The sequence below is a fragment of the Neolamprologus brichardi genome, chromosome 6, assembly GCF_056152115.1.
Source record: "Neolamprologus brichardi isolate AB-2024 chromosome 6, ASM5615211v1, whole genome shotgun sequence".
In the NCBI taxonomy this organism is placed as follows: domain Eukaryota; kingdom Metazoa; phylum Chordata; class Actinopteri; order Cichliformes; family Cichlidae; genus Neolamprologus; species Neolamprologus brichardi.
This window is the reverse complement of record NC_142109.1, coordinates 20,654,215-20,677,129: the sequence shown is the minus strand read 5'-3', so window position 1 is coordinate 20,677,129 and position 22,915 is coordinate 20,654,215. Positions and strand designations below refer to the sequence as shown.

The following is a 22,915-nucleotide window of genomic DNA, read 5'->3' as shown; positions in this document are numbered from 1 at the left end:
TAGCACCATGGTCTTGGAGGAACGTTGTCTCTTTTCACTGTGTACTGCACCACTGCACATGATTGGACAATAAAGGCACTTGACATGACTTGACTTGATAAATCCAGCTATTGCTCTGGGAAAATGTGTATTCCCCAATTCTTTAATAATAATAATGGATTGGATTTATATAGCGCTTTTCAAGGCACCCAAAGCACTTTACACTATTCACTCTCACATTCACTGCCAGAGGATCATGGACGGGTCTCTAGGTCTGTGTGACTGGAGCCTACATTGTCAACATAATTTTCATGTGTCAAAAATTTTGAAATTATTAAATGTCATGTGGTTAGTGATTATGTGTGCAAAACTTCAACAGAATTCAAACAGCTTTGTCTACCTCACAATTTATGACAACCTCCTGAAAATCTGAAAGTTTTATTTCTTTAACTGTTCCAGGCATCATCATGGGAATGTGAGATGTTTGGACAATAATATTTGTGAAGTCAGTGAGCTGCTTAAGACCCAAAGGGAACATCATGAGTGTGGTTTGATGTGTTGCAGTGAGATGTTGCCGGTTATTTAACTGTACCTAGCTTCAGGACTTTGAGGTGGACAGTAATTTAGCAGTAAGGAGATCGCACTAGTTATGGCTGAAAGTAGGGATATCCTGGACATAAAGCTGTGAAGGAGCATCATTGCCATTGCTGTTTAAATCCAGTTTGAATAACTGTAATTTTCTAATCCCTCCATTGACGGACGCAGATGTAATCCAGATGACTGTGAATAAATGGATAATGTGGCCCATATTCAGCACTAGGCAGGCAACATGAAAGGTTTAGCAAATTTCCCCATTCTATTAGGGAACAGCACAGTTGGATTTCCGGATTTCCAAACAGAAAGTTGGGAGAAGCCGCACCAACCCCATTTATAATCCAAGATGGCAACAGTGCAGAAAAACAGTAGTAATATGGTAAAATCCTGTAATCTGCAATGAAACTGTAGAGCACTGAGCAGACTATCCGTGGACGTGTTGCAGCTGTGTTTTTGAGCATCATTGGCTGTACCGCTATTTTTCCTTGCTTTTGCGACTACAACTGTAACCTGGTCTGAGAGATGTGACTCCCTGCTCCAACGTTTGTGGTAAGAGGAAGACAGCATTGAATATATGGGATACAGATACAGAATACATATACATGTATTGTTGCATCCCTAATATATACATATACATGTCACAGTGGTAAAAGTACGTCCTAAATACCGCTGTGCCATTGAGAGCATCCTCACTGGATGCATCACCACCTGATATGGCACCCCTTACAACCAGCAAAGCTCTTTAAAGAGTGGTGTGGTGTGCTGAAAGGATAATTGAAGGTGAGCTTCCCTCCCTCCAGGACTTCTACAGGAAGCAGTGCCTGAGGAAAGCGGGGAGGATCATCAAAGTCTCCAGTCACCCCAGCCAACTGTTCAAACTACTTCCATCAGGTACTGCAGTATCCGGTCCCAAACCAGCAGACTGAGAGACAGCTTTTTCCATCAGGCCATCAGATTGCTGAACACTTCATAGACACCTCACCTTCACTTACCGGAATGTCAACATTATGCACTCCATACTGTATGTAAATGCCATTTCTTTTGCACAATATCCAACTGCTAACCTCTGTATATTTTATTTATTTTATTTTATATATATGTATACACACACACACATATGATTTGGTATACATATTCAGTAATGCGCATGCATTCTCATATTTGTACATATATTTATTATAATTCTCATATTGCTATTCTTATATTTTGCTTTGTTATTATGTTTCTTGTATTTTGCACACTTCTGTTGCTTGTGAAGCTTGCACACAAGAATTTTACTCACATGTGCTGTACCAGTGTACCAGCACACATGATGTGACAATAAAAGTGATTTTGATTTTTTTTTTCCCCAAACAGTCTATGATTTCAAATAATGAGGTCAGCAAGTACAAGTACAAGTTACAAGTAACGCTGCTAGCTCAATTCTCAAGCTTCAGGTTGCTCTAAACGTTTGTTTTTTATATTCTTGGTTTGACATGATGTCAGTGACAGCAGATATCCTCAATATGGCCACCTTTGGCACACAGTGGGAGATGTAAGCACAGAACCCCCGCCTACCTGCTGTTCAAATCTTTTCTTTACAAGCACTAGCCAATAAGAGGAATGCTGGCTTGAAAAGGAGGGGGATGGGAGGTGAAAGGTCTTGTTCCACAAGCGCTGAGCTGAGGGGTGCCACCCAGGCTTATAAAGATGATTTTGAACAGTGAATCATAAAAACTCTGAGTCCAAGAATAAAATTTAGGAGTTGGACATGAGCTCTGAGTTAATGAAATGGGTCCAGTTAAAGTAGTAACCAGACCGAAAAGCAGCGCACATTTCGGTGCTTTATTTCGGTGCTTTTTTTCCCCTGAGATGTCATACACTTTGGATTCCAGCCAATAATTTTATCTTTGCAAGCGTAGTAGGCGGGCCCAGGTACGTACGTTCTTTTAGAGCAGAGCTACAGATTAAAAACGCCCAAGGCGAAGCGGTAAAAGTCTGGCTGTACTTCACAGCAAAAGATGCAAACTCAGCAGCCTGCAACAAGTGCTTTAAGCTGATACTGTGCAAAGAAGGTAACACCTCGAATCTGATGAAACATCTGGCGACGCATAGCGTTTTTTTAAAAGCCGAGAAATGCACCGTATTTGATAGCTTGCTGCGAGACCTCACATCGAGTACATCTACTGCAGGTGGGTTGCCTGCTATCAGACCCGGAGTTAGAAACATCCCCCAAAAACCCGAAGGGGAGAGTCCTGGCTCCTAGCCCTGCCAGTGTAGCAGAAATGATGACGGATGATGATGGCAGCAGCAACCGTTCTTCTCTGGGTCAGTAGCTTAATGTTGTTCGTGTGTAATTTACGTTGAGTAGGCTAACCACGTTATTAAATTAATGCATGTAAGGTGAACTAGCAAACACTGTCGTAGTTACATGCGGCTGTCTTCTTGTTTGATGACAGATACTCCCTTCACCCTGGCTAAAAAGGCTAAAATGACCAAAGAAAAAGTGGAAAACAGCTAAACATGAGAAGTTTTTGGACAAAGTTGGTGGGGGTTTTTTCCCATTGATTAAGCACTGCTTCCAGCCAAGAGTGATACCATAAATCCCCTATAGTTGCAGAAAAGGCTAACATTGTTATCTTTTTACAAAAAAAACCAGCTGAACATGAGAAGTTTTTGGACAAAGTGTGTTCTTCATTCTTTAAGCACCGGTTCGAGCACCGTTTAAGCACCGGCACCGTTTCAAAAGTACCGGTTTGGTACTGGTATTGGATAAAACCTAAACGATACCCATCCCTAGTCCCGTCGCAGTGTGGACACTCAAAAACGCAGACTTTCTAAAACGATGACTCATTTTAGTCATGTGATGCAGTCATGTGACCAATTAAACAAAGATAGCAGTTGTTTTGATTGCTCTCAATTTTGACAGCCCTAAAAAAAGATTAATATCACTTTGTACATGGTCCGGATAGCTTTTCTTCAAATTCTTTAATTCTCACTCGCTTTTGCGCATGCGCAGGACTGGAACGTAAGCGTTTTCAATTCTGTGAAAACGCTAGTGTGGACGCGGAGCGTTTTCAGATGAAAAAAACGTTTTCAAATCTATCCGGGCTAGTGTGGATGTAGCCTAAATTGCTCCACTCCTATAGGTCTGAACGTCAGTGTGAATGGTTGCTTTGTGATCGGATGGTTCTCAAATTTGTTTCTACACAGCATTCAAATTCCGGAAACAGCTGTTCCGATGCTGAAAAACCCATGTAGGCTTACTTTTTTCCCCACACACATAAAGGTCGATCAGGATCTAACAATTTCTCTAACAATTTCTCATCTATAAACACAAAATTGATAATAGCAATGCTATATAAAAGTGTTATCTCTACTATGGCAGGAATCAGAAATCTCTAAATGCAGCTGAGACACCTTATGTAGTTACCGCCATCTGTTCAGTCCGACCTGTATTTAGTGACAGCTTCTCCTCCTACAGTGAGGTGCCAGACTGGTGAGAGGACACAATCCCAATAAATAAGAGGATCCCACATGATGACACTGTTGCGTCAATTGGGAGATTCAGAGAGAATTGGTTGTTATAAAGGTAACTGATTGGCTTCCTTGGGCAATAAAGAATTGAAGTTTTAAGAAGTGTGAAGTTCAGGGTTAGAGGTCTAACTCTTGAGTGTTAAAGAATGTGGAAAACTTTACAATATATATAAATTCAACACCTAAACAGCAAAATCTATTTCATGTATACCAATGAGTTCATCTTTAAAAATCTTCAGAGTACTAGCAGGCTATAAACAGACTAATAAATCACCAGAGGCCTGGTGAGATAAGTGTCCTTATCTGATGAATAAATTATGCAAATTTTAGGGTTAAAAATTTTTTGTATTTCTACTTCTTGAAGTCCAACTATCAACTAAACTAAACTAAACACATGCTATTTGGAATACGTGATTTTCACTACACGATTATTGCGACAACAATTGCAGTATCTGTGGAAAATTTGAACTTTTTTAAAAGTGTTTTTCATCTCCTCTTGGCAAACCAATTTCACTCCAAATACGATAACGCCACCTACTACATTGGAAGATTATTAGAAAGGTCCTAGCATTGTTTACAATAGTACCATATGTGTTTCAATAAAGCAGCGATATTAAATGTTTCAATATTGTGTAGTTTCTGTCGTCATATGTATACTGTGACAGGATGCTGTGTATCAATATCCTACTTAATTTAAAAAAAAATCATATTAAATGATGCAGGTTTGCTGGTTCTCTTGCTGTTTAAGAAGGACTAAAAGTAGGTCAGTTGGTCCTTAGCTTAAAGGAACACCAGACCTGAGTTTTTTCCTAAATTTTGATACCTATACAATAGTTATTATGACAGTTTGTCATATATATATAGATTAAATTTCCATTTAACCAAACCTTTATTCACTAACCTCATGCAATAGCCAAGACATCTATGGGAAAGCATATGGGCTTTAGTTGGGCACCATCATCACGTATTTTGGATATGAAAACAAAACCAGGACACTTCCAGGAAATAAGCACAGTTACGATCCCCAGAAAATGGCATCATTCGGTTTCGGGCAAAGCAAGTTCTCTGAACTTCTTAGTTTAAGACAGTGGTTCCCAAACTTTTTTTGCTGGCCCCCTCTTTGTTTTACAAGAAAAATTCATACTGCACCCCCCTGCAATGGCTCTGCGCCCCCCCTAGGGGGTGGACCCCACAATTTGGGAACCTCTGGTTTAAGAAATGCTAACTGATAAGCATGCTAGACAAAAGATGACACTGACAGAGAAATAATTCCCAAGAAAGAGCAGGAAGAACAGGATAATCAGGTCTAGCAATGAGAAAAGACACAGAGACCGTGATGACCTAATACTGACGTAAAAGCAGTATGACCACAGTCTTAGCAGATATTAATTAGTAAAAAACTGATGTACCCAAGAAGATTTTTTTCATTATTTTTAAACAATTAATAAAGCTTGTTTCATCTTCAGGCTAAACATTTAAACACAAAGTATCTGGAACCATGGCTGTAAATGAGCAGGCTCGTTATCCAAGGAGGGACGCCCTTTTTCACATGACTCAGCTTCCTGTATTGTTACCTTAAGTCTTGATAGAAAACTTTACAATTTAAGCGACAATACAGGCAAGGAGATGTTTTTTTCCTTCTTCTACTGCTGGAAAGAATGAAAATCAATTTTATGTATATAAAATGTAAACCCTTCCTCTAGATGTCACTAGACCAACAACATCTGGACATTTTTGCTAATACTAGTCTCTAGCTTCAGTTTCAAACCTTATTTTTATATAGTGATCAAAATATTTTGCTACATTAATTTATGAACTAACACTGTTCAACGTGTTGAAATTCTGTGTGAAAACGTGATTAAAATATTAAGTGGGTGTAAACAATTAGTTACTAATGGGAGTATTTACTTTTTGATTTACAATCCCAACAGTGGTTTTACGTCTGCCTCAGCGCCGGTGACCAGATTTTGTCAACACAACAGTACTGCAACCTAGAAATAACTTAAAAACTTTACCTATGAGATCAAGAGAAGGCGGGTCAATGCTGGGTGTGGTTTGAAAACTTTGTGTTATTGTATTTTATTTTTGCACAAATGTAGAGGTATATTCTCTACTCTTATAAAGGTCCATTTCAGTAACAGATTCAGTGTTTTACATAAGCTGTTTTCACAAATCCATATGGAATAATCAGTTTGGGATGCTATTTACACTTCTCTGACATGAGGCACATGGGTGGAAACAGTCCTCTTCCCACATGCTTGCACTACTGTAAATACCGCATGGTTAGGGAAGGAAGCTGACTGAATGCAGGAAGCACATGACAACCAGACTATTACCAACACACATTAGCGTAAACTGACCTTACGTGGACTTTGTCTTGGGAAGACGGCAAATTAAAGACTGTCTAAAGTCCCTTTGTTGTGCTGATAAAGAACTTTAGTTAATTTTTAATATGATTTTCTGGCGTTCTCTTGTTTACGCTGAGACTCTAAAGGACCTGACACACCATGTAGACAAATTGGCTGGCAGATCATGATTGTGGTATACCGTGAGCTACAGTTTCTTTATCATTGCCTCTGTGGCTGACTTATCGTGTTCAGCTGAGGTTAAAAACAGTGTGTGCGGATGGTGGTTAAAGCTAAATTTAATGTAGGCTTTGGTATTAAACTAATATTTTTAATATAATGATATTAAAAATGATCATCCAGAATTGTTTGTCCTTCCAGAATTATTTCTATTTGAAACAGACTACATAGCTTTTGTGGAGGTTTATATATTTAGCTTGTTAGTTTGAGGTTAGCTTCACAAAGTCAATAAAATTATACACTGAAAACAAGTGTCTGTTACTCATGCCTACCCAAAATCTCCTTCTGCTATAAACAAGCACTACAATACATGCAGACGTTTGGACACCTCAAGGCAAATTAAACGTTTATTAAATTTCAAAGTAAAAAGAAATGAATAAAGCCCTTCGGGGAAATTAGATGTGTCATTTCATTATATATATATATATATATGTAAAACTCCCATCCCAAACATTCAAGGAAATTAATTAACTCATTAGGTCTCATACAGTTCATGTATGTGTCCCGCCTGTCACCCTATGATAGCTGGGATAGGCTCCAACACTCCCTGGCGTCCCTGAAGAAAGTGGGTGAATGGACTTGTACCGACAAATTTTCTGACCACTCCAACTTTGCTCTCCTACTTAGGAAATCTTGAGTTAAGCTAACTGATGCTTAAAAGACTATTATAATATCATTAATAACAATAATTAACAGGAACACTGTAGAACTGCTGGGCAGAAAGGCCAATTGAAAACTCCATATGATGACAAGGGACCCGGCTCAGCATCGGTAAAGGGAGACCTTACCTATGCACAGACGACCTCTGGTTAAGCCAACGCCTTTCTAAAAGCTCGATTAAGGTGAGAGACTGGTGGCAGCTGAGACTGCAACCTTGCAAATCTTACCAAAGGTATATTTGGAGGAAATGGGAACATGGAAAAATTCTGCTTTAAGGCTGGAGAAGAATGGACCCTGTTATAAATACATGTATACACAAAAAACACCACTCAAGAACTCACAATTATCAACAAGTATTATGTAAAAGTGTGCGTACTTCAAACTAATGCATACAAATGTAGTTTTTTTTATTACTGCAGGAAGTCAAGCCTGCTGTGGGTTTTTGTGGCTACAAATGAGTGTGTAAAGACAGAGTGAAACAAATGCGATTATTGAGATTTATTTTTTTTAAATAAAGAGGCATGTGTACAGACAGCTTTATAACTCTGCCGAAACATACAAGCTCACCTGCCGATATAGTGAGATTTCCAGCATTGGGAATTTTAAATAATCCCGACAAATAAATTGAAAAGTACTCTAATTTTAAAAGGATTTATTCCTTCACTTGCACGGGTAACTATGCAAAAATACTTCTACCATCAAAGCAGCGTGTTATGATTTATTGAGGACTCTAAACGGTGATTCACCAAACTCTGAGAGCTTCAGCTATGCAGGCTATTTTCAGGCTGCTTGTACTGCCTAAGCAAAGGGAAATATAAATGTTTTTTATTGCTGTGTGTTCAATTTATGCCCCAATATCAATGTATGAGGACTAAGCTACAGTGTAGCCTAGCTGATTTGACCACAAGGGGTGACTTGTCTAAGCTCAAGGCTGCTTTCTCCAGCACTGCAGACATGTCTGGTGTGCAAAAGGGTGTGAGAAAGAGAGAGACACGCAGGCTCTTGGAGAGCACAGATACCAGCTCCCCTGCTCCCGATCACATGGATTCTTCTGCAAAGGGACTCAGACAACACGAGGTGCAAAGGTTTAAGCTATTCCTTTTCTGGAATACCAACAAACATGAGAATATAAGACCACTATAACTCACCCCCTGCTGGCCTCTTGGGGAACAGCAAGTTCCTCAAGTACAAGTGAGTGCACAAAATGGCTGACCTGAATTAATGCTTTGTGATCTCAGAAGGAAATGACTGCAAAAGGCTGTTGTTTCTAATAAATAGCATAACATAACATAACTACTCGCTGGGACCTTCATGTGGACTCTTCTCATGTGTGCACTTCCGCGTAGAAAGTGCAACACTTCAATGTGCCTAACACCCTGCATAACCACCATGCTTGCGGATGCAGCAGGTCATGTGTAACTGTGAGTGTAGGTTTACAAAACTACAATCACACCACTGTCTGTAGTTAGGTTACAGACAAATTTTCAGGCTGTTGTTTGGCAGAAAGCTCCTCCCCCTCCCTATAATCCCTCCCCCTTAGCACTGTAATGTCTCTGGGCTCTGTCTGGACACCCCTCCCCCTCCATGCCAATGTTCAGCTGCCTGTTCTCTACCACTCATTGGCTCTGTGATTCTGTCTCAAATCTGCTCCTGCTGCTGCAGGGTAACTACAAGCTGCAGCACATTTTCTTTGAGTCCTGCATATCCTCCATACTAACCGACCTAAAACATCCTGCAGCGGTTCATATACATACCTTGCCTGCTTTTATCTACCGACTTCAGCACGGTGACCAACAGGATGCTTTAAAAAAACCCGAGTGAACCACTCAGACTGCATCTCTGGACTGCGCGACCGTTAGTCGTTTAACGACCAAACCCCCTCTCCCCCGGTCGCAACGTCAGCCGTTGGAGTTTTTTTGTGCGTGCGCGAAAGGAGGAGGAGTCTGATCGCGAGTCAGAGGGGGCGCGGAGCAGTCGGTTAAATCCACGAACACAACAATTGTTGTTGTGGCACAGCTCACTAGTTTCCCCGGTTCATCTTGAGAACGTGGACTTGATGCAGCACTCATAACGCATCCCGAGAGCATCGGCGCTTCACACAGGGGGTCCGTAAGAGTTGGTTTGGACACCAGCGGGTGAGGAGGAGACCGTACGGAACGAAGCTTAAAATCGCGGGAACGTCGGCGGACAGCGTAGAGAAATTCGGTGAGTCGAGGTACTGCAGTTAGCATGCTACCCAAACAGCTTATTTGTACTTTTATTTAATAGCAGTGAATGCCATCCTTTATGGATTCATTTGATATGAATTAGGAAAAAAAATCTGTTAATGGTAGTTGGCTGCATACAATGCAACAGTGACCCCTACAGACCGGGATTACAGCAGACATGCATAATGAAAACCTTGTTAGCTAGCAGTGTCAGTGTTCGCTAAATGAATAATGGTATATCGATACTGTTTTTTTTTTTTTTTTTTAATCGATATCACAGAGTGAAAACATTTTATTTGGAGCTTTTATTTAAAGACATTTTTTAATTTTTCGTTTCCTCCAATGGGTTATGTTCGATTAGTTGTTTTTTTTGTGTGTGTTAGAAAAGTCATTCGCATAGCCAGTCTGGAGTCATAACATCTGTGTATGCTAGCATTAAACTGTGAATTGATTTGAATGCTGATAAATCTTACATTTGTTATTCAGGTAGTTTTTTTTAATTACATACAGCATATATTTTAGAACATTTGAGCTTTAAAAAAATTTACATGTCTATTCCTTGATTTCTGATAAACGTTATGAAACAAGTCACCTTTATCTTTAGTTATATAAATAACAGTCGCTTTACTATCTGCTGATTGAGGAAAGAGTTCTTACATCTCATCAGTAATCAAATACTAAGTTTGCTTCCCAATTCAGAATGTGGAAATGCACACTTGTGTCTCTGATGTTTTTGTACCTCATTTTATGACTTTTTAGGTAAAGTTCTACAAAGTCAATGTAGCAACTGCACCATGCTGGTGCTAGGAAGCAGCGAATATAATCAGCATGTTGAAATAACAAAAAGCTTTGTGGTGTCCGTTATTGATCTTCTGTGGATGCTAAATGAAAATTTGGCTTTTTTTTTTTTTTAAATAATATTCACAAAAGTTTTTTTAGCTCTTACTAGATGGTATCCCTAAATTCACTGCTACAGTATAATCTTTTTAACTTAGCTGTCTAAAGTGACTAGAAGTGAGTAGGAGAAAGCTGCATTCCTCATATTGAGCAGCTGAACCCGCCCGCTCCCCCTCTGGGTTTAAAGTGGTACAATCCAGTAATTTTCCATTTCACTCTCCTAGGATGTGGGTGTGGCCTAAAGTCAATGATCAGACAAGAGTTGAGCAGGTTTTGTTTTTTACCTGCCAGTGAGTTTACTTAAAAACTGAAATCTCCACCTTTTATGGTTTTGGTGGAAAGATGGAAAGATGTACATGATCACTACACTGCACTAAAGATCAGACACCATATGTCTTGGGCAATTTCTCAGTTTTCAGTGCTGTAGTCTTTCATCGTATTTTCCAACATCTTACATATTTTTAAAAATGAACTGTTGACAGTTAATATAAAGTCAACAGTTTCATATTTGCTTTTAATTTTTTGAATCATGTCTTGTTTCTGGTTTCACCTTCCCCTCTTCACTTCTGCAGTGCTCACATGGTGCACTTGTAATTCATTACAGAGACTGTTGTTTCCCTACAGAACAGGAAGCAGCCCTTAAAGGCACAACCTATTTTTTTTTGTGTGTGTTTAAAGTTATATTTAACTTTGCTGTAGCGATTTATTGTGCTTTTTTTGTTTTTGCAATTACTGTAATAGTAATATGCTATGCTACAGTTTGTAGTTTTACCTGTGTTCGCTTTAAGATTGTATTCAGTTTGGATGTGTGTTTTAACTGGTGCCCTTTCAGTTGCAAAAAACCAGAATCCTTGATTAAGCCCTAAACTCCGAACGAAAATGTTTAGTGGTCAAAACAAACTTTTTTTTCCTCCCCATAGATCTCTGTAGAACCAGAGGTTCTTTTTGCAACCACAACTGCCACCTTCTGGTGGCCGTCAGATAGAAGCCACTTCCAGGTTGGCTTCGTATATGTTAGAAATGCGTAAAACAAAAAATGTCAGCTAGCAGTGGTAGTGGCCAGTGATAAATTAATTACCTTCTAATACCATAGAATTGATAATACTACACTGGCAAATTTTTAAAATTCTGATTAATATGACATTAAATGTTAAAACAAACAGCAAAAAGCTACTTAAACATTGTCACTGTTTTTGTTCGTAACAAACTGTTTCAGGTGGGAAAAACTACCTTGTTAGTTATTCACAAGGATACATTGGAAAAAGGACAAGAAAGAGTTGTCCTCACTCTCTCCCTTTGCCCAGTTATCTGCCACACGGAATCAAAAATCTGTTAATATAATTAATTTTCTCCAAAATTTCACAACTAGAAATGTACATTTGTGTCTTAGGTATGTTCATACCTCACTTCAAGACATTAAAGGCCAGTCCTACAACATCAGTGTAGCGACTGTGCCGTGTTGGTGCTAGGAAGCTGCAGACATAATCAGTGTGCTGCAAAGGTGGTAATTTGGGCAAGGGACAAAAAAAATGACAGATCTTAATGTGTAGCTGTTTATCTTGAGATAGAAACTAATGAAGAAAGTGCAAAAGTAATAAATGGACTATGTCATTCTGTTTTGTGTCGTTGGATTGGCAGCTTTACTGAAGAGTTAGCGATTTAAAAAATACGCTTGCAGGAATTGCTGTATCTTATCAAACTGCAATCTAGATAGAGCCTTCAATGTGATAGAATAGAAAAATATAATGGCTAATGTGAGTAAGAGGCAGCTGCACCCCTCCCCTCTTGGTTTAAAGTGGTACAGTCCAGTAATTTTCCATTCCACTGTCCTAGGATGTGGGTGTGGTCTAAAGTCAATCTCACCAGACAAGAATTAAGCAGGTTTTGTCTTCAACCCACCACACAAATTTACTAAAAATGAGAAATCTCACTTTGTTTTGGTTTTGGTGAAATGATGCGCAGATAGATATAAGGCCAGCGGAGTGATTTCTGAACTGCATAAAAGATCAGGCACCAAGTGGTTTGGGCAATTTATCTGTCTTCAGATTTGGAGTCTTTCATATTTTCCAACTCCTCGTTATAATGTTATTGATAACCGTGTCCATAGAAACAGAGAAAATTAAGAGTTTAATATTTGGTTTTTACCTCTTTAGAACATGGTATGGCCTTGTTTTTGGTTTCACCTCCCCCACTTCACCCAGCGGCAGTGCTCACGTGGTGCACTTGTAATTCATTACAGTCTCTTTTTTTTTATCTGCAGAAGAGGAAGCAGCCCTTAAAGGCGCCACATACATTTTTCAAAAGCTTTCTTGTAGATGTTATATTTGACTTTGCTGAATTTATTTGACTTCTTATCCTGTGTAAGATTGTCTGTATTCGGTTTTATAAATCAGCAATTTGTAGAGCTAGCTTCATTAAGATTTTAAGATTGTAAATAAAAAATTATTTTGTTTTGTTTTCTATCATTAAAATCGAGACCTTCTGGGGAGCTCCATGTGGCGAAAAGGGGGAGTTAGTGTGACAGCAGTCCTGGTTTATACATGTTTGCTACCAGATGTAAATCGGCTCTGTGCAGCTGTTGGCTCATGACAACTATAGGCCAAGAGTTTTTGGCCTCAGTGATAAATATGAGCAGAATTTGATGACATAACTCAGATTCATCTGAAATTTTAATGTGTATATTAGACAAGGGCGTAAAGTGCCATTCAGGTAGGCCACATCACTGTACCATGTCACACAGAGCATACTTGTATCTTGCAGGATTTTCTGTAGAGAAATAATTAAAAATAATATATCACATTATATAACTGGTCAAGTGACAAAATGCATATTGACTCTCAATTCTCAATACGTGCCACTGCTGTTGTGTGACATTATTTGTTATGTATCTTAAATTCTTACAAAGCGGTGCACTTCAACATGAAATGGTATTCATGTTGGTATATCATAGTAGTTATGGTTAAAACCATGTCACCATGGTTATTTATTGAAATTTAAGCTAATTCTTAATAGATTGATCAAATAAATCAAATGTAGAAATATAGTGACATAACTGATTTGTCCACAATGAAAAGGAAAATCAGTTTGTGTCTTTCTCATTTAATTACAGATTCTGACATTTACATGTTATGTTATGAAATTATTCTTAATGAAGTTAGGTCAGGTGTGATGCTGGCTTCCAGTACTGTATTTTTAACTTTAAATAGGAAAAATTTGCCCTTGTTTGTGAGATTTTGAAAGCATGCCAAGTCTATGAGAACCGGTTTCAGCCAGTTGGAGCCGGTTCCTTTGCTTTGGGCTGAAAATGAGAGAGATGAGAAATGTGATCTAGGTTCAAAATACTGTGTGCTGGTTATTTGTCATTGATGTCTTGTTATGCTGCTGATTAGAAATCTTGGTTGTTTCAGATGTAATGTTGTACTTCACACATAATAATAATAATAATAATAATAATAATAATAATAATAATAATAATAATAATAAAAGTGGTCAGGTTTTACACAGATTTTTATGAGAATGTTTGTGCTTAAGACATGCTACACTTGCGTATTTTCCAGCTTCATATTTTGTGGCTGTTTTTAATTATTTAATCCTGGTAGCTGTCTGGTAGCAATATGAGTACTAAGGGGATGTTACACAGAAGAGCAGTGATGTGGCAAATAAAGACTGAAATATCAGGAAAGTTATTTGTAAAATTACAGAAAAAATTGACCTTTTAACATTACCTAAAGCAGTGAATCTTAGAATAGTTTTCAGACTAGGTGACTATAGTCTTTCTCCTGTATTCAAGTTACCTGTACAGGCTTCCTAGCTATATTTCAGTTATTTAGAAAGTTCAGTTGCTGCTACATAGGGATATAAGTGACTACTTAACTAGGTGTATAGATGTTACTCCCCTTGCTGGTAGACATCAGAAACACTAGTTGGCTAGTAGGGCTGCAACAATTTGTTGACATAATCTATGACGTCAACTATTAAAAAGTGGTTAGTCCCTCATTTTATTGTTGACGCGTCATATATATATATATGTATATATATATACCACATAAATGTGTTTTTGTAACTGCAGTACACTACAGGAAGGTATGGGGGCAGTATCACATTTTCCATCTGCAAGACTGCACTCAATATTAACAAAGAAGAGGTGTAGGCGAATGGCAAAGCAGGAAGACGGAAGAAAATGGAAACTGAGATTTTAAAAAATGCGAAAGCATTTCACAGAAAACAAACTTAAATGCAGACTGTGCAAAGTGGGGCTGCCACAAACGATTATTTTGATAGTCGACTAGTCACAGATTATTTTTGCGATTAGTCGACTAATCAGATCGTGCATCCATTGGACGTAAAACGTACAGCTTATTGGATCAGCATGTATCTGCTCTTATATAACTATCATTAGCTTACAGCTTTAAGTGTTTAAGGTATGTGCTAACTAAAAGTAAAGACAAGATGATAGTTTATTAAATTTTAATGAAATTTGCAGATTGTTTCGGTGGAGCTTAATAATCTCAGCCGTCTGCTCCTTGCTATCTAAAACATAACAGGACACCAGAGTATATTCTCGAGCATCTCACACTTCTGATAATCAGTTTTCTGCTTGATGTTTATTCAGCTGTGTAAAAACTAGAACTTTAATCTCAGCCAAACCGATTTACTTAGGAACAAATAAAATACTGAAAAAAGCCAAACAATAACATTTTAAGTTATCTATGTGACTTATATATCATGTTTAACCTGAGTAGCGAAAGATGGCGGTGGGTTTGAAAACGATTTGCTGGGAGTCCGGTGTTCTCACAGGCTCTAGTGAGCCTTGAACCCGGGCTAGCTATCGAGCTGGTGGGTAACAGACGTCTCCGAAAACGTCGGAGCACTGAAAATATGTGGTGTCTTGATACACTGAGCAGATGTTTGAAGTTTACACAGTTACATTCTCGCCTGAAAATATGTTAAAAGTTTATTTTGTGACCCAGAAACAATAAGAGTAATATTAAAACCAATTAGCTGCCGCCATTGTTGGAAACTGAGCTGGCCTGCACTATGAATTCTGGGATAGGGTTGGGCTATGAAGTATACACCCTACCCATCCTTCAAATCTGGGGAAATAAAGGACGCATTTGTCGGCGGCATTTGTCGGAGTCTTCGAATTTGGACAAACCTTCGTCGTGACGCTGTAACGTAATTGGCCTACTAATGCGGGCACAGGAGGATGCGGTTCCTGAATTTGGACACAGCTACAATACCGGACACTGCTTCTTCTTCTTCGGGATTTAAAGGCAGCTAGCATTCTTGTACATGCAGTGCTGCCATCTTCTGTTTCAGTCCGTTATTACACTCTTAAATCCTACTACTTATTCCTGCGTCTTTTGGGATCTTACAAAGCTTCAAACGACGCATCGACTACTAAATTAGTTGTCGACGATTTTGATAGTCGACGTAATTGTGACTAATCATGGCAGCCCTAGTGCAAAGCGACAGCAGTAGTTTAAATATTCATAAACTGCAGTTCATAAATATTTAAATCCCCAGATTTGATCTATGATGTCAAATCTGAATGGGTCAGTTTTAAAGATTTACGTTAGTGTGTTGCGTTGATACTTAATGTTATAATGTTATGACAATGCTTGCTAAGCGAACACCATTTTAGTTTTGTTAGCTAATAAGTGAAATGCGATAGTAAACCATTAAACAGGAGCAGCTACACTGTCTCCTAGTTTGGGTTTTTTTCCACACAATTGCAGCCGTAATGACTAGTTGGCTTTCCATTCGGTTTCTTAACAGAATAGATAAACATCTAGTCATCTAGTCAGGGTTTTGTGGTCTGTAGGGTTGTGTAATGTCATATTGTCTGCAATACCAGAATAAATATTACATGATAAGTGTCATATCTCAATATCATTGCTGTAGCAAAGCTATGGTTATACGTTGTCTAGGCCATGCAACAAAGAGATAATCCCAGGCATGTCTGATAGCAAGAGCTGCCTGTCAGTATTAGGTGATGATTTAATACTTAAAAAGGGAGCTACTTCAGCAACCTCCAATAAAGTAGTAGTAGTAGTGTGAAATATGTAAAGAATGTTGATTCCACAGAAAATGGAAACAAGAAACTTGTTTCACCACTTAAAGAAGAACACACTGTCAAGTACAGCCAGATTATGAAGCAGGGGATGTGCCACCGAAATGTTTAAAAAAAAAAAAAAAAATGACTCGACTGTGCATAGCTGCACTCCCTATGACAGAAGGAGCAAATGGTTGATGAATATTACCAATACTGTTACATGGTGGTCAAGGAATGCTTTAAGCAAACTGGTTAAAAAGCTTGAAGCAAGTTACAACTAGCCAGGTAGAAAATATTTTTCATTGGCCACACTGGGCGAATTGTGCACTCTAGCCAGTAATAAAACTGTAAAACCTGTCATCTGTGTTCAGCTATTCTTTTCACAAACAGTTGGCACATTAAGTAACTTCCGATGTTTTATTTTGCATATTTTTACTGGATACCCTTCAGAGAGATTTGTGTCTCCTCCCTCTGACTACCTCCTCCAGCTTATTCAGGGAAACATCGAGCCTCTTCCAGGCCATCCAATAGACGTAATCTCTCCAGCATATCTTGGGTCTATGCCTGTGCCTTCTCCCGGCAGGTGCCTGGCCAGAATACCTTACCCAGGAGACGACAGATGTCTCAATGTGGAGGTGTAGGGGCTCTACTCTGAACCCCTCTCAGATGACAAACTCATCACCTGATCACGAAGGGAAAGCTTATCCATGCTTCGGAGAAAGCTAATTTCCATGGCCTGTATCTGTGATCTCATTCTAATTTTGTTAACAAAAAGATCAGGCCTAAATTAACAAATGTAAGGTGTTTCTAAACAACGATGCACCATCTTTTGGCAGGTGACTGCATTACATTTAGGGCACAATCATTTCATGGGATTGGGAATCTATTAAAATTTTAACAATTTATTCAAACGACTAGTAACTCTGATAGAGAGTAGTGAAAACAGCAATGATTAGTCGACTAGTCATGCACATCCTTAACCACTACTATATATCTACTGAAGGAAATTTTGTCATAAGGCAGTTAGCTCGAGGGTCCATTCAGACGCCCATGTGCCTTCTTGATTTTGTGACCATAGGGACTCATCCGCATATATAACAGGAATGGCTACTTAGCCGTCCGGTCTTCAGCTCCGCATCAGAGTATAATCATGATTAAAGCCTGGATAACCTTTTCCTTTTCCATCTGTTGATGCCTGATAATTTCATCTTCAGTGAGTGAACATAAAGGTCGGTACATATGTCCGCATAACTCTCCATGTTGTGCAATTGTCCATGGACAAATTACATTACGATGCACCAACAACACATGGACTTTGCAGTGGACTTCAGGCTTGATTCCTGTTATACTTTAAAACATCCCTGAAAGTCAATAGATGACAGGTGTACAAACCAGCGTAATTCTGCAGCACTAGAAAATTAGCGACCGTGTTTCCTTTGTCAGAGTAACCAGGCCACTGCTGCAACGATTGCTAAGAGCATTAATCTGTTTTCTCCAGTCACAACAAATTTGCTGTCAAACGTGATTCTACTGCAGTATTGGTAACTGTGATGGAAGGCTCTTGGCCAAGGTGCTGTGAAAGATCACCATAGCCTTCCATTCCACTGAAGTTGTTGCGGGCTCTGTCAACCTAGTTTGTTATATTTCTCAGGAGGTGCATGTCAGGTTGTGTGCAAGGTTACAGTGTAGCATTAAAAGGAGTTTCTGGTTATGTCGTAACTTACAACGTAACTGGCACTTGTGTGGGCAGAATCACCCAGACCCCACTGCTCTTTGCCACTTCCTTCAGCTGATTCTGTTCCCAAGCCACCTAATGGTGTGTCCTTGGTCTATCTCAGGGACTTCTCGGAACACCTGAAAAACCTCATCTAGGATGTGTCAGAATAACCATCCAAGCCATCTCAATGGGCCCCTTTTGTATGGAGGAGTACTGTCCCTAACCTAAACCTCTCCTGAATGACTGAGCTCCTCATCTTGTCTCTAAAGCAGGAATTATACTCTCCTTGTCAGTGTGTCTGCTCGGATCCCAATTACATAAATTTTGAAGTCACATGTTTAGCATGAGGGTTTGTGAGCTTTCCTGTTTCACGTCCATGGAGAATTTACATTAAAATGCACCAACTACGTATGCTCCTCAGGCAGCAGAATTCTAGCTGATGTCCAAGAAGTATAACAAGAATAACTTCTTGACTGTCAGGTCTCCAGCTGTCGATGTTCGCTTCTGCAACAGAGTATAATCATGACTTAAGGGACAGGCCAGCCACCTGTTCAGCCTTGCAGGGTAACTTAAAAGCTATACGTGGGCCCATCACAGGAGGGAGCGTAGGGGTTTGGTGCTTTTTCAACTGGGAAGAGGTAGGGCTGCACGATTTTGCATAAAATGAGAATCACGATTTTTTTGGCTTAGAATTGAGATCACGATTGTCTCACGATTTTCTCTTCCAATATAAATATTTATTGCACTTATTAACTGCACATCAACTTCATAACAGTTGAGACTGAACATAAAAACAATAAATAAACATAAAAACAACAAATGTCTCACGTTTTGTGGTTGCCGCAAAATGTTGTACTGCTTGAAATTCCGTCTCCACCGTTGCTCGACACTGCGTGTATAGAGCAGGTAGTGCAACAATAGAAAAATAGTTGCGGGACGGCACTGTGTAGCGTTTGTCTAGGGTGTTGATCATTTTCCTAAATCCCTCATTTTGCACAGTGTTGATGGGAGCCATATCTTTGGTCAGGTGATAAGTAATAGCCTCTGTAATTTCTTTGTGCCTGCGGGAGTTCGACGGGTATAGGGAAGCGCTGTATAAGGTTCCCGTTATTGATGTTTGGGTGGTTGACCGGGACGGATTTTCTCCTATTACTTTCTTGTCATCCCTGACGTGTTCTCCGTTGTTTTTTCCCTGCTAATTTTAGCAGCACAAGGCACAGCTTCTGCATCACGTGGTATAAGGCTCCGCCCTTGTCATTTGTTGAGCAGGAAGAGTGAGCGCTTGTTTTCATGCAGATTACGTCCCGGATCAAAATGCGGTACAATCGTCGCCGTCTTTTTTTTTCTTTTTTTTTTTTAAATCGTTGTCATTTGAAAATGAGATCGCACATAAGTATGAATCGAGATTGCGATTTTCTAACGGTTAATCGTGCAGCCCTAGGAAGAAGTCTTGCCATTATAGTTTGAACATTTAATTATATGTGATATTTGATATGTGAATGTGAAATGGGTATGCTTGACCCAGCTAGGTTTGGTTCTAAATAAGAAGTAGAACTAGTGAAAGGGAAAATGTCTCTGCCTTTAATTTGGAGCACTTGGACTTTAGCCACGTTCATAAAGGTGAGCTAGCCTTTACTACATTTACTAAATAGGCTTAGGATTGTGCCACCGTCCATACATCATTTCATTCAATCCACTGAATCGGTATCAGTGAATGCCAAGTGTCATCAAGTCTTCCAGCAAGAATCTGGAGCAAGGTAGGGTTGTTCCCAGTTATTAATTTCTTATCAGTCAAGCTTTAGATTTAGATTAATCCATCAATTTAAACACGAGAAAATGCATTCTCTTGAAAGTTAGTAGCAAAAGCAGGATTAGCTCTCTTACCTTACAGTTACCATTGTAATACTCGGTGTGCTTGTGGGTTGCTTCATGCCACCCACAAAGTACCAATATTTCACAAATATATTTTTCAGAAGTAAAAGAGAGAAATATATGGGAAAAAGTACTAGTACTTTACAAATACTATTATTTTATTGTAGCCTAGCCAAATAGGAATACTTTGAGACATTGCTAACAAATACATTCGCTATAAATACTGTCAAATTATGAAGCTGGCTAATTTATGTTAACGTGTCAACAAATGCAATTGAAATAACCATTTACTGCTGTGGGTCCAATGAATGTTAATTAGAATATGTCTTCTCCTTTTATACTTAAAAAGAGTCTTCTGTTTATATAAACCAGCAGGGAGGGGAGAAACAAATATAGTTCTTTTTAAAATAGAGTGGTATTAAACAGGCTTATGTGGGGAAGGGCTAGCTATATTCATTACAAAAGGCATTCTCAGGCAGTCAGCCATTTTGTGCTCTAGCATTCACTGCAGCCCATCAAAGGAATAGAGTGGGGGATGGGAAAGTGTCAAAGTTGCTAGCTTGTTAACTTATCTAAATCATTGAGTCAGGAAATTTTAGCTGTGTCCTGCAAAGTTTTTCACAGAAAACTGTGTGAGTTCCATGGCCTGTTTATGCTTGAATGTCTGTTTTTAGACAGAGGGGAGGAAGCTGTTAATACTGGATTTATGAGTTCTTAATTCTGGACCTTATTACCACGCAGCAAACTTCTGAGAACCTTTAGACATAAACAAGGACGAGTTATTGCAGCACAGACAGAAGTAAAATTTGATCAAAAAGCTTAAGGAGAATGAACAGGTCTTTCAAAGCCAAGGGTAAAATATCTGCCTCCACAAGAGAACTAGAACACACAACAAATCTTTTCCTGTTCAGCATAGGCTTATTTAGATCTGAATATGTAACTATAGAGTCTGAATCATTTAGGTAGCTTTGAAATTGTAATTTATCTTTATAGTTCCCTCCCTTTTTATGAGAACCCCCCTACTCCTGAAATGGTTTAGTCCATGCCTGGCTGTAAACCTCCAGAGAGCAGACTGCAGGTGTGGGGGAGGGGTTCGGTGCTCTGTTGTCAGGCTGTGGATCTGACTTTGTGTGCTAGCTGTAGCTATTTCATACAGTGTGACCTAAACTCAAGTTATTCCACACAGCCTTCAGTCTCTTGAAAAAATAAAATGGAGCAACTACATGCAGATGTTTTGGTTCTGCAGTTAACCAAAAGTGTGGGGTTATTGTTTTTGTTTGTTTTTTGTTTATTTGATGCCTTAAAATTAACTCAAGGTCGACTTTATTTTGCTGGATGGTGTACTTCACTTTGTATTTGTAATCATCCATAGCATTTTTCTGTAGTCATTACACAAACCCCGCTCAGCTTGCCTGATTCACATGGATCTCCTGGTTCTCCCACCCCCACCCTTTCCCTAGTTTTCTTCCCTTTTTTCCTTCTACCCTGCTCTCGCTGGAGTCTAATTTGTCACAAGAAGGGGGGGCACAATCACGCGTACTATGTTTGAGAAATGGTAGGCTAAAAGTCAGTGCTTTTAAACGCAACAGTTAAAATCATGTCAAAAGAAATTTCCTTTCTTTTGACTACTTTTCAGAAATTGGTTTCTACAATACTACTACAACAATACTACTACGAGGCTACTTTATTTATATTTTCTACTGTAATTTCCTTATTTTTTTACGTGTTGCTTTTATTAGTATGCGCTTTGGGCTTTTCCGCTAAGGGAACATTTAAAGGAACGTCACACACTGTCTTGATGGCAAATAGCTGGATATATGTAGATAAAGGAATCCCACTGGAGAGAGGAATGATCAAATACAGTGGCAATAGCTTGGTCCCCAAGTTGATCTGTCCACATGCCTGCTGAACAACAGTGAAAACTAAATTGTGTGAATCCATAAGGAAAGCATAAAAACTGACTGTGGCAGGTGGCAGACTATACCTGATGGGTTGTGTTCAGTTTTATTGCTGTCGCTGAGTGACTGTATCCACTTATAGATAAATTATGAATTTGACAGCATATCAAGAATGTGTTCAAGGATAAAGTCTTGTAATTGCACCTGTTTCTCTGGAAAGTACCGTCAGTACCATCATGTGTACTTGAACACATTTTTTCCTTTTAACAGTTTTGGTATTGGACATGCACTTCCCTTCTAAAGTGTCCACGTTTGAATGTATCCATCTAAATGTTTTCTATACATCTCACCCTGTTCAAGGTCTTGGCAGACTGGAGCCTCTCCTGGCATGCACACACTATCTCAGAGCAAACATCCGCGCACTTTTTCTCAAACCTCTGGGTGATTCAGATTTTCCAGTTCACCTGACTTTTCCATCCACTGTGGTTGGAAACTGGAGCTTCAGAGTCCTAGTATTATAATATTAGGAAAACTTTGATTGAATTTGTGTACGAATATTTTAGATTGTGTGACAGCCATTGACCCAAGGCTGCTACCTGTTTAGGGGAATTTTGAAATTTTTTCCCGTGTTTAAGGATATAAAATCACTTCAGCTAACATTAAATGTTTTGGTCAGACTTTACCACATATGATTTTTTTTGTTGTTGTTGTGGTTCCTACTAAACATGAGATCTTGTTGCCGATGTAGCAGGCAGTAAGAGCTCAGTGTGCCTGCGCACAGCAGATCAGCGTGGCCATTTTAGGTTTCATTGAATCCAGATGCAGAAGGAGAGGGTGGGGGAAGGGAAGACTGCGCATTCTGCGCAGTAATGTAGGAATGCAGGCTCTGACCTCACTGGCTGACATCTTTTTTTCCCCCATAGTATTTAGCCTTC

General features: G+C 39.1%; 1 protein-coding gene across 5 annotated transcripts in view; it reads left to right on the top strand.

Moving 5' to 3' along the window:
- The first annotated feature begins 8,948 nt into the window (after positions 1 to 8,948).
- atf7ip (activating transcription factor 7 interacting protein) overlaps positions 8,949 to 22,915 on the top strand; it is a 30,915-nt gene continuing 16,948 nt past the window's right edge. For 4 of the 5 annotated variants that reach the window (XM_006787362.3, XM_035906236.2, XM_006787361.3 and 1 more), the window contains exon 1: positions 8,949 to 9,539. The gene's annotated coding sequence lies outside the window, so the exon portion shown is untranslated. Of the gene's footprint in view, positions 9,550 to 22,915 lie in introns of all 5 variants that reach the window. The other variant, XM_035906235.2, reaches the window with a different exon arrangement.